Raw genomic sequence first — 12,644 nt, forward strand, 5'->3', positions numbered from 1 at the left:
AGAAGATTAAGCACCTGTTTTGGGGAAGTTTGAAGGGGAAGAGTTTGTGAGTGCATGTGTGTTGGGGGGGGGGGGGCTGGAATAGTCATTGTTGGGTAGAAGCCTGCCATTTTTCTTAAAGGATCCTTGTTTTTTTTCTGGAAAGCACCTACCATTTCTTTATAGATCACTGTTTGCTCTGGAAGCTTTTTGGGATGCTTGTTTTTTTTCTGGAAAGCACCTACCATTTCTTTATAGATCACTGTTTGCTCTGGAAGCTTTCTGGGATGCTTGTTTTTTTTTTTCTGGAAAGCACCTACCATGTCTTTATAGATCACTGTTTGCTCTGGAAGCTTTCTGGGATGCTTGTTTTTTTTCTGGAAAGCACCTACCATTTCTTTATAGATCACTGTTTGCTCTGGAAGCTTTCTGGGATGCTTGCTTTTTTTTCTGGAAAGCACCTACCATTTCTTTATAGATCACTGTTTGCTCTGGAAGCTTTCTGGGATGCCTGTTTTTTTCTGGAAAGCACCTACCATGTCTTTATAGATCACTGTTTGCTCTGGAAGCTTTCTGGGATGCTTGTTTTTTTTCTGGAAAGCACCTACCATTTCTTTATAGATCACTGTTTGCTCTGGAAGCTTGTATTTTGAGCCTTTCCTAAAAAATGCACTATGAGGGTGGCAAGAGCCTTGGCCAGTATTTGAAAGCCTAAGGGTGACAGGTGCAAGCCATCTCTAGCAAAGCAGCGTGACTTGTCAAGCATGTCATCCCAGGTGGGCAGACACTGGATCCCCTTTGAATGACACCAGAAACTTAGCCAATTGTTGAAATTGATAATTTTTTCTTCATACCGTGGTATCATTCTTGGTGAAGGCAGGATGCTACTCAGGGTCAGGGTCATACCGGCCTGGGCTATGTGATCAGAGAGAACCTCCATGTCTCTTTTTTTGTAGTCCAAGGAGGTACGGCTCAGGTCATTCACACCAACATGGATAATGACAGAGTCATATTTGTACTTGTTCTGGAGTGTTCTGAGTGCTTGTGTTATGTGGCGGATCCTGGCACCTGACAGGCAGCTAACAGTAACCTTCTCCTTGTTCATCCTAGTCAGTTGGACATCAGTGTGCCTGACTATAGAGTCACCTATTACTAGTGTGTTGGGTATGTTATTTTGCCTTAAGGGCTGTGATTGCGTGGCACACTGGTTTTGTGAAGTATGTGTTTCATGGTTTGCATTGGGGGGGGGGGTGAAGGCTGCTTGGATGTCTGCTTTGGAGGTCTCTGTTGCTTTTGCAGATTTTTTAGAGCCTCCGAGTATGTTTTCGTGTATTTATGTGTGATTTTTTGCCGGTGCTAGTTTAATAGGTCTATGTGAGACTAATGGTGTGATGCAAGTAATTCCCTTCTCCTCTTGACTGTCTGATCCAGTCTTGGTTTGAGAGAGCTTAGCCTCCAGTTTGGGTGTATAATTGCACCTCTCATATGTATTAGTGTTTGGTGGTAGGAGGAGATGGTTGTCTGTGTACATGAGGCAGTTGTAACATTGCCTCAAAATGCCCAGATTCATCAGTTGGACTGGAGAGTACACCTGAAACTGCCTTTTGGACATGTCTGGATAGGTACATTGGACTGTTTCACTGATTGGCTGGTAAGGTCGAATAGAGAGCCTTGTCCTTCTGTACAGTATAGGGGGGTCTAGTGCTAGGGTTTATAAGTGCTTGCTATGGGTTTTGAGCAAGTGCCGGACTGAGAAATGAATGGTTTGAGTACTTAAGTTGAAAGTTTGTCTAGTTCCAAGGGACAACGTCTGTCTTCCTATTTAGGGACTGATAATTAACTACCAGGCAAAATCAAAAGCATCCTCCAAGTCTGGATTAATAGTAGGAATAGGTGAAATATGTGTGGGGGGGTGCATCCATTTGTTCATACAAAAATATGTGGAAACACCATCCTCAGAACCAGAGTCATGTGGTTTTGAGGACAATACAGAAGAAACATCATCTCTGTAATTATCAGAATCCTATGATAAAACATCCTCAAAATTTCAAAGCTTGCAATAAGCACTTAGCTAAGGTATGTAATTCATTTTTATTAACAGGCACACTGTCTTTAGATAAAATATGCTTACATTTTGTTTGTTTTTTTTAGAGGTGTCCCTAGAAGAAGACCAATAAAAGGATGGTACTTCAGCCTATAAAATAGGCATCTTATCCTGATCACCCCAGGAAGAACCACCCAGAGAAACTGCCATACCCAATGATGGTTGCCACATGCCTGGTATGATCAGCCACAGAGGATGTGGGTACCCTCTAGTCCATGTTGGCAGAAGTGACTACACTAGATGGTCCAAGTGAAACCAGTCAGTGGTCTGAGGAACACATTGTGGTCACTGCAGAGTTACTCACCAAAGGCTGAGGCATAGACTGAGCCTGCATTATAGGCAAGGGCTCTTTAATTTTTTATTTACTTCTAGGTACAGAGCAGGAGGGGGAACCATAGGACCAGTAAGGGTGCCCATGTTTCTGATGAGGGAGAATTCTATTTGATGGTAAGTGCTGCTAGAATGATTGATTCAGAAGGTAAGTTGTCACTCGTGTTCACAAGCAGTACATATATTTGCACTTCACTACACAATCCCACAAATATCACAAATGTAAATGCATAAGCAGTACACTTCAGTCCCTCACAGTTCAGAAATCCTTTTTTACACAGCATCACTGAATTAAGTGTAAATGCAAAACAAAAATACACTTGTAATCTCTGAACACATTTTATTCTTTCAATTCACATGTATAAAGTACAAAAGCAGGACATTCTTCTCACAACAAGTGACGCAGAAATAGTTATTCTTAGCAACTAAAAATAACTTGCCTAAGACATTTACATTAAAATGTCAGCACAGTAAATTGCCAGCGTTCTTAAAGAAACCCACTCCCAATTGCTTTTCAAAAATAGAGAAAGTATAATTTCTTTGTGGAAGGGTTGTCCAAAGGAAATTATCTATGGTTTTTGACTTGAAAAAGCTTGGCATTCTCCAAGCGAAAGCGCTTGTCTGATTTTGCTGTTCTGTACCTACTGACTTTGGATTTTACCATTTGGTCTGATTTTGCTGCTTTGTACCAACTGTCTTTGGATTTTTACCACTTGGCAACTAATAAAGGACTTACCTTTTTTACGAACTATTGTCTTCACCTTGCGGTTCTGGAACTATTCTCAAAGGAAATTATCTGCCAGAAATGGAAGAATGGAGATGATTGTTGATCTTGTGAAGCCCAGAGGTGCTTTCTAGACAGCAGCAGGAAAGCACTGCAGAGATTAGCACCCAGACTGCTGTTTTCGGCCACTGTATCTTGAGATACAGTAGCCTGGATGCTTGTGTGGGGGGAGGAGACTTTTGAAGACTGGGCGGCTGTCATATCCTGGGCTGAGTATAACCTGAATAGCTACAGGTCATTGCAGCACTTAGAATGATGAACATCAAAACCTCCCAGCTGTCTGCCACTTTTGTCTACCATGTAAAGAAGTCATCTAACAGACAGAGATTACATATATACATACATACATACATATGTACAAATATTTCAAGCACGGACTTTAGTGCCTTTCTAGCTTGCCAGTATACCAAAACACTTGTTCCCATAATACGTGTCCAGGATGTTCTTAAAAATATCTAAACTAGTGCTTGCTTTAATGTAATTTAGTAGCCTGTTACATGCATCAGTTGCTCCTTCAGAGAACCAATTAGTACACTTCTCATTCCTAGACAGAGGCACAGTAAACTAAACCTTAAAAAAGGGCACAGTATACTCAAATCAAGGGGTGGCGTAAGCCATACAGAATCGGGCTAGGCTTATAATTGCCCCAGGGCAGATAGCCTAGTATGAACCTATGAACCTATGAACCTAAGTTCAGATATTTTAGTTTTTCATAATAACTTAAATTTTCACATCCATGGATGCCCTTAGTATATTTCTGCTGTACTCTTTCCAGTTTACTCATGCTTGTTTTCTTACAGGGTTTCCATATTGTTATTCCATACTCAAGTTTGGGTCTAATGTAACTAACAAACAATGACTTCATTATTTCTGATTTCCTAGAGTTTATAAATCTTTTTATGCAACCTGTAGTTCTATAACTAACATTATACCATGACCCCCCATTAATATTCCAAAATGTGCACGCTGATTGGTCAGCATGCACGTTGTAAATCGGAGATATAGTAATGGGAAAAGGTCCGGTCTCCCGGACTTTTTCCATTAGTATAACTCTTTTTTTTTTTTACAGCAACGGAGAATGCAAGATCTCCGTTGCTGTTTACAACCTGTCTTGCTATGAGACAGCTTTTAAAAAAAGCAATGGAGCATCTCCGTTGCTTTTTTTAAAGCTGTCTCACTATGTTAAACCAATTTAACATAGCGAGACACTTTAAAAAGCAATGGAGATCTTGCTTTCTCCATTGCTTTTTTTTTCAAAACTGTCTCGCTATGTTAAATGGGTTTAACCTAGCGAGACAGCTTTAAAAAAAGCAACGGAGATTCTCCGTTGCTTTTTTTAAAGCTGTCACACTATGTTAAACTTGCTTAACATAGTGAGACAGTTTGTAAAAAGCAACGGAGATCTTGCTTTCTCTGTTACTTTTTTCAAAACTGTCTCGCTATGTTAAATGGGTTTAACATAGCGAGACAGCTTTAAAAAAAGCAATAGAGACTCCGTTGCTTTTTTTAAAGCTGTCTTGCTATGTTAAACCCATTTAACATTGTGAAACAGTTTGTAAAAAGCAACGGAGATCTTGCTTTCTCCTTTGCTTTTGCCCACAGCTCTGATGTACTGCATAGGCATACTCATGCACAGTACATCAGAACTGCCGCAGAATATCAGACAGCTGCGGAAGGGCAGCAAGGAGGAATTATACAATGCCATTATTTAAGAAAAGTAATTATTTTTTTCTTAAATAATGTCATTGTATAATAGCAATAACCCACTTCTGGGTGTGGGTAATGCTGGATTTACCCACGGTTGGCTTTGTTTGGTCCCTCAGGCTTCGCCCTCATGACCAAACCACGCCAACCATGGGTAAATCCAGCATTACCCACACCCAGGTGTGGGTTATTGCTATATTAACCAATTGGGTGATATGATTAGGAAAAGCTCATAGCTGGATCTACTCATATACCCAGGTCCTTAAATGAGTCTACAGTTTCAATCACTGTGTGCTGTATTAGATATTTACCTTTCAATTTATGTCTCCCAAATCTCATATGTTTAGTTTTTCATGTATTTATCAGCATATGCGCCACATTCCTTCACAATACAAGCAAGACTGCAGCAAGTACTGTCAGGTTTCATAACACTTTAAGTCCTAATCCTTGACAAACAGTCTTGAAAAGAGGAAAACATATCTTATAGGAATATAATTTTCCTGTTTTCCTGCCAGTTTACTATTCTGTCTTAAACACAGTACTGATTACTTTGTAAATGCGATATCTGTTCTCTGTGATATGTGGAGAACAGCGATAAAGCAATTAACAAACTAATTAATAAACAGATCTCACAAAACAGCATATAATAATGTGAACTAGCTAGGATAAGAGATGTTTTTAATTTATAATCTACCTTATTGTAGCAACTAAATTAAAGCATAAATATCCAACTTATAATCCAGCCCTATACAAGCACCAAGGGTAACCATTTCAATGATGGGACCTAGTCAAGTGAGTCCTGAAATATGAAGACTGAATGGCTGAAAAAAATTGACTTGCATATACAAAGCCTGAGACTGCTATTTCCCAGAACATTCCATTTTCTCCAATATGTGGCAATTGCAGAGTTGTTATATATAAGTCCAAGAGGTGTTGGGCAAAAAAGAAGTTTAAAATAAAAGAGCAATATGTGAGATTCACTCTTATACTCGAGTTTTAATCTTTTTTTCGGTCTGTGGACACTCAAGTGCTGATATTTCAAAAGGGAGACATTAACAAGTTTATTTAAAAGCCTCAGATCTATATATGCATACATTGCCCATTTTGAAATTAGTTCAACATTTCTGCCCATTTTTTAATTAGCTCTACTTGTCTAGCACTTTTATTTATTTTTTTATTTATTTTACATTTGTTGACCCGGCTAGTCTAACTGGATATATGTCCATTTTCAGTAGAGGCCCGGGGAGAAAAGCTCCACAAAAACAGATAATTGCAACTACAGATGCAGTACACTTTTCAGACAATACAGTTGTTTACATAGCAACTTAGTAATCTTGAGGGATAACAAATTAAAAAAAAAGGCAAAAACAATAATAGAAGGAAAAAAAATTATTTAGAAGGCAGTGACACATTCCTAAAGTCCAAGCTGGGTAAACATAATCATATCCTATAAGAGTTTGTAAGACGGATGGAATTTATACAGTCTTAAATTAGCTTAATGATCAGATTCACAGAGGTGTAAGAAGGAGATGGACTTAATGTAGCAGTAGAGAAATTAGTATTTAGTGTGAGAACATAAGATAATAGTAAGAGGATTCTTAGTCTGGGTTAGTACATGGGCATAGCCAATGAGTTGTAAGGTATAATTTGAGTTTCTTTTTGAATAGTGCAGTTGAAGAAAGAGACACGAGTTCACAGGGAAGTAGGTTCCAGGTTTTTCCCACAGTGTTAGAGAAAAGTGAATCCCCTGCTTTATTGTTGGGTTTTTGTCTAGATACCAGTAGTTTATATGCTGAGCGTAGGATTGTAAGATTTTCATATGGGGTGATTAGACTCATGAGTATTGGTGCATTGCTAGGATGATAAAGGGTCTTATGGGCAATAATAAGTTGGTGGAATTGAATCTGATTATGCAGCTCCAGCCAACTTAGTTGTTTTAGATTTTGACAGTGGTGGGTTCTAAATGGGGAGCCAGTGGCAAATCTGGCAATGTTATTATAGGAGGTTGCCAGTTTGTTGAGGTTGCTTTTAAATAGATTAGTGTAAATAGGTGAGGTATAGACGAGAGTTGAGATGAGGTGGGTGTGGGCAATAGTAGTTCTAGCTATAGGAGTAAGGAAGGGTTTAATCTTATAAAGGGAGCCTAGTTTTCTGTTAACTGATTTTATTGTGGTGTTGATGTCAGTATCAAAGTTAAGGTTGTGGTCTATTATTACTCCTAAGAGTCTGATGGTGGTGTCAGAAGATATGACAGTGCTGTTATTAGATTTGATAGTGAAGTCAATGGGGGTGGACTTTTTTGTGGGAGTGAATAGCAATAATTTTGTCTTTTTGGGGTTAAGGAGGAGGCAGCACTGTAAGAACCATTTTTTTTTTACTATTTCAAAGACATTTTGGGTAAGGGACTGCAGTTCAGAAGGACCAGTAGCTGAGCATATTAATGTGGAATCATCTGCGTATTGTATGCAGGTAGCTTGAGGGATGTCTACATTTAGATCGTTGATAAAAATTGAGAATAGAAGAGGGCCCAATATAGAGCCTTAACGTACACCAAGGGTGACAGGAAGGTGGTTAGATAGGTTATTATCCCAAAGCACTGCCTACTGCCCTGTGTATCAAGTGAGAGGGACTTGAGTATATTCAAAAGTAGCTGATGGTTGACCATGTCAAAGGCTTTTGAGAGATCAATAAAGATTGCGGAGGAAAGAGTGTTACTGTTACGATTTTTGCTAATGTGGTCAGAAAAGGATAGGAGGGCAGTGGTGGTGTTGAGGAAAGGCCTAAAACCATGCTGACAGTTAGCTAATAGGCTATTTTGGAGAAGGTGGTCTAACAGTTGACCGTGGATGCATTTTTTCATAATTTTAGGTAAGGGAGAGAGTAAGGCAATCGGACAAAAGTTTGACAGTTCTGTTGAGTTACCGACTTTGTGTAGGGGAATTATATGGGAGATTTTCAAAATAGATGGGATGGTTCCTTCTGCTATGGTTCTATTTATTAGGATAGGCTATAACTTTAGCTGCTATTTGCAGGTATTTGGCTGGTAATAGGTCAGCTGAGGGAGTGGATGGTTTGAGTTTTTGAAGAAGGGTGCAGATGAGGGATGTAGGAACAGGTTGTAAATGAAATGAAGGCAGTAAGCTAGGTGAGGAGGACGGCAGGCTAAAGGATACTGGAGGTAATGAGTTAGCAAGTGATTGGATGGCTTCAGTAAAGGAGCTATTAAAGGCATCAGCAATTTGTTTGGGATTCTCATGGGCTATCGCTGATGGGGTTGGTGTGTTGGAGTGACCTGGATGTAGGAGTCTATTGATACCTGTCCAGAATTTTTGTGGTTTATATTGGTTAGTTTGTTGAATTTGAAAGTAGAAGTTTATTTTATCCAATAGTATTGATGTTTTAGCAGTATTTATAAGCTGCTTAAATTTTATATGATCAGCTGGGTTTTTAGTAGTATGCCATTTGGCCCAAATTTTGTTTCTAAGTAGAATTTTCTGCCTAGTTTCTTTTCTTTTTTTATAATATACACTTTGTCAGATCTACGCTGAACTTTTTCTCTCTCTCTCTTATTCATACCTTCTACTTCTCCTCCTTGTATCTTTAACTTAAAATACAGTCTTCTCATATTTAGCCATCAATACGTTATATACCTCCATTTTATTCCACCGGTTTCTCCCCAGTTGGACTTGCCGAGGTTTTTGTTATATCTCATACCTTTCATTCACTTCAACATCCCAGTCCTGTTTCTTTACACACTCCTGTGTCATATGTTCCTATGTACTTACTAGGCTATTAATCCATAAGGATTTTAAGAAGGGCATTCATTACATACCCATGGCTGTTTTTAGCCCCCTTATAATTTGTGTAAGGATAACCCACCAGAGATGGGCACACATTTAATTGCTGCCCCTATCTATGAGGGACAAGTGTGCTAAACTGGGGATGAATTTGTGAATAACTTTTCATCCAAATTAATTTAAATAGGCTCTGAAAAGTACTTTGCTTTATGTGGAGAGGAAGACGGTTCCACAGATATCGTATTCCCTTTGGTACATACCCCCATGCCTCCAACATGGTCTGTTTATGCTGCAAAAGATGTTGCAATTCTTTGACATGTTGTTTATTCCACCACTGCGAATGTGCATTAGGCCTGACAGGATAGGGACTGTTGGGGTACTATATGTGAGGTAAAGGTCTCCTCTCAGCAGCCTGTAAGGTACCAAAAAGGGGACAAGGCGGCTTTGAGATGCTCTGCATAATTGTATGATTTAGACCCTTGAGTTTCTTAATGAGAACACATTGTGGTCATTCCAGTTGTGCTAAGTGTTCAGAGAAGAATATACCAAAAGGGGAATTATACTCAATGACTGACATTATGAGTGCAGTGTACAATGGAATGATCGCATCCTTGGACCTGGACACCATACATTTTATAATAAGTTGTGCTATGAAGAAGAATTTTACAATAGTGGATGCATGATGATCACATGACAGTTCATTCTTAACATAGGTTTCAAGATTTCTAACTACAGCATCACATTTCAGGGATCTGTTGTCAATGTGATATGACAGTTACAAGGTGGGGGGGTCTTATGGAACTCAAGCATTAGCTTTGCCGGTGCCTGATAGGAAGCTATAGTGAGTAACAGGTAAGTGTCAGAGGGAAGGGCTTCAGGTTTCTGATATAGTTTCACCTTTCAGGTTTTGACAAGATGGTCCATAGTTTGACTGGAGCTCTAGTTCATATTCTTCCAGCTTCATGTTAAGCTCTATTCTTTCAACATGTGGAGTTACCAAAATAATTCTTTCTGAGTAATACTATACATCTCTAATCATAACAGGTCAAAGTGTTTATGTTATGTTTCTCCATTTTGTTTGAGCCTTCGACAGTTCTGTAGCTGCCATTTTGGAGCACATCATGAGCTATGCTTACTATTAGTCGCATGTGGACAGCACTAATGTTTAAAATAGGTATATCTTCTGATAGGGGCTCTTTCTTTAAATTCTTGTGCCCAAATGGAAAATTAAAACTTTCTTTGTCACCTGTATAAGAAAAAAAAAACATAAAAATTAGCAAAATTTAACTGTACTGCCGTTTGTAATATAAATGTTTATTGTCTGAACATCTACTTTCTGTGCATTACAACAGCATGAACAATATCAAGAAATACAAAAACCAGTTACGTAAAAGCAGCCATGATAATAATGTATCATTAAGCAGTTCTGGGAGATGACGCTAACATTCATGGGAAAGTATAATTGGTTTCTTATAGTGAGGTCCTAGAAACCACGGAGGTGACTGTCATTTTCTTTCTCATGCAATGACCTCTGTAAGCTTCTTCTCTGGTACCAGGATATGTAATGTTACAAAGATCTTAAAGTCCTGAAAACCAAGCAAATAAAACTACAACACACTGGTGGTCCTTGTGAAGAATGAATGACCTTAGAGTCTCCACCTAGAGGGATATGCAGAGAGACATGATGGAACTTATTGTGTATGTGTTAGAGACAGGAAAGGCATTGGTCTTGACTAGTATCATGCTTTCGCCAAGAATGATGCCCAAATAATAACACAAGATAATTGGCTTGAGCAAGTGGCTAAGTGGTAGTTGATATCATTTTAAGGGGGATCCAGTAAGTGTCAGATGGTAGATATAACTGCCTGTTTCACTTTGGAAAGCTTGCAGTTCTCATGCCAGAACTTCTACATTCTGGCTAAAGCCTTTGCTATTCTCATAGTGCCCTTTTTAGGCACCTCCCCCCAAGGAAAATTCAAATAAAGCCAACTCAGAATCTATTTCATCAACATTATGGTGGTTGTACTCAATGATAGGAGTCTAAATAGAAAGATACCAAAACTTGAGGCTATCCTGCTAATAGAACTCACCCTATTTGTGAAGTCACTGAGACGTGATTTCACTACAGAGGCAGTTGTCCCTCTGTACCGGAATTAGGACATATTATGCAAAGGCCCTTTGCAAATGTGGATGGGTATCTACATTTGTCAAAATCACCATCACCTCATAACAGATTACCTGTAACCCTAACCTGGAGCTCCTGTAGTTCCAAGTCACTCTTAACAAATCCAGCTGCTACTTAATTCTAGGTTTAAAGATCCCCAACAATTGCCATCCCCCAAAGATCATGAAAATTACATTAACACCTTTGAGGTATTAAATATCAAACCAAACACCTTCTTGTTAAAGGTCTTCAGTTACTCAAGACTGACTGGCACTCTTACCCCTCTAAAAATGGACATGCTTTATCCTTAACGTACCATATTTATAGCTGGAATAATGGAGGTATTGCATTTCCAAATTTAAAAATATATTAAATTTCCTCAGTTATTAAAACTATTCTTTACCTTACAGATAGTAATTACTCAGCAAAATGGACATATTTTATTCTTTTTTCATCACAAAACTTAAAAAAATAATAATGATCCTAAATCTAGTAAATAACACATTCATATGGAAACTAAAAGAATATTTGATGCTCTGCCCTACCCAATATTTTATATCGAACTATATTAATATTATTTTAAAATCCTTAAAAAATGTCATTCTTAGATTTCAATCATATGAATATTGGTTATTCCTTATTTTCCCCACTGCATATACACAAGGGGTTATTTTCTCTACAAATTTTCATAAAATGTCAATATTTGAACAAAAACATTTGATTTATCGGCATGAAATCTTAAAAAATAATGAATTACAATCCACTGATACTTTATTGGTGGATAATTACCTTGATTCATCTCTATGGCTTGAATTACAAGAAGCTAGAAACTATATTAAAAATAAATTCGATTTAATACCTTCCTCAGTTAAAAACTTAATTCCCAAACTCATTCAATACTTTATTGTTATCATTCAACAGAATAACTTAATTAAAATTAGCCTTTCAAATATATATAAAACCATCAAATTAGATTTAGATTTAGATATATTCCCAGATAATTACTGGAAATACTTCTTTGACATTAATAGTAATAATAATGGGGGCATGGCTAGGATGTAGACTGGTTGGCAGCATCTTTTCTCAGCTCTGCACTCAAAAGATATTTCTGACAGGAATTTTTAAAAACTAGATATTGTAGACAAACCTATTTTGTTGAATTACTTCTATTAATATCACTAGAAGTCTACAGTGCAAAAAATTTGGCTTTAAACATTATTTTTCATGTCAAAAACAAGAAGGAAGGTATCTGAATCTACTGAAAATGAGCTTTTCTAAGCATACCACACAGGACCAGACGATGAAAAAGGAGATACAGTCTTTATTAAATGCTATACAAGACTTGTCAGTGAAATTTGACAAAATGAATACCAAACTGAACACTTTTGAGGGGAGATCTACAAAACAAATACAGCAACTACAAGAAATAATGACGCAACAGAAGTCTCAAATAGCTGACATAGAGAGATCCTTAAATGATACTGAGGGCAGACTCTCAGAACAAGATCTTCAGCTACATTTTTTATCACAACAAAATGTTTCATTACAAAATAAAATAGAGGATCTAGAGAACAGGTCCAAATGAAATAACCTTCGCATCTATGGGCTACCAGAGAAAACAGAGGGAGATAACATGGTGACTTTCCTTACTACCTGGTTACCAGAAGTTTTAAAATTGCCTGAAGCTCTTTTTTATGGAATTGAAAGAGCCCACAGGTCCTTAAGAGCTGCTTCATCAACCATCAAATCAAAAAATCACCCGAGATCAATAATAGTAAAGTT

This window comes from Protopterus annectens, chromosome 5.part0 (assembly GCF_019279795.1).
Source record: "Protopterus annectens isolate FY-2018-M chromosome 5.part0, PAN1.0, whole genome shotgun sequence".
Taxonomy (NCBI): domain Eukaryota; kingdom Metazoa; phylum Chordata; order Ceratodontiformes; family Protopteridae; genus Protopterus; species Protopterus annectens.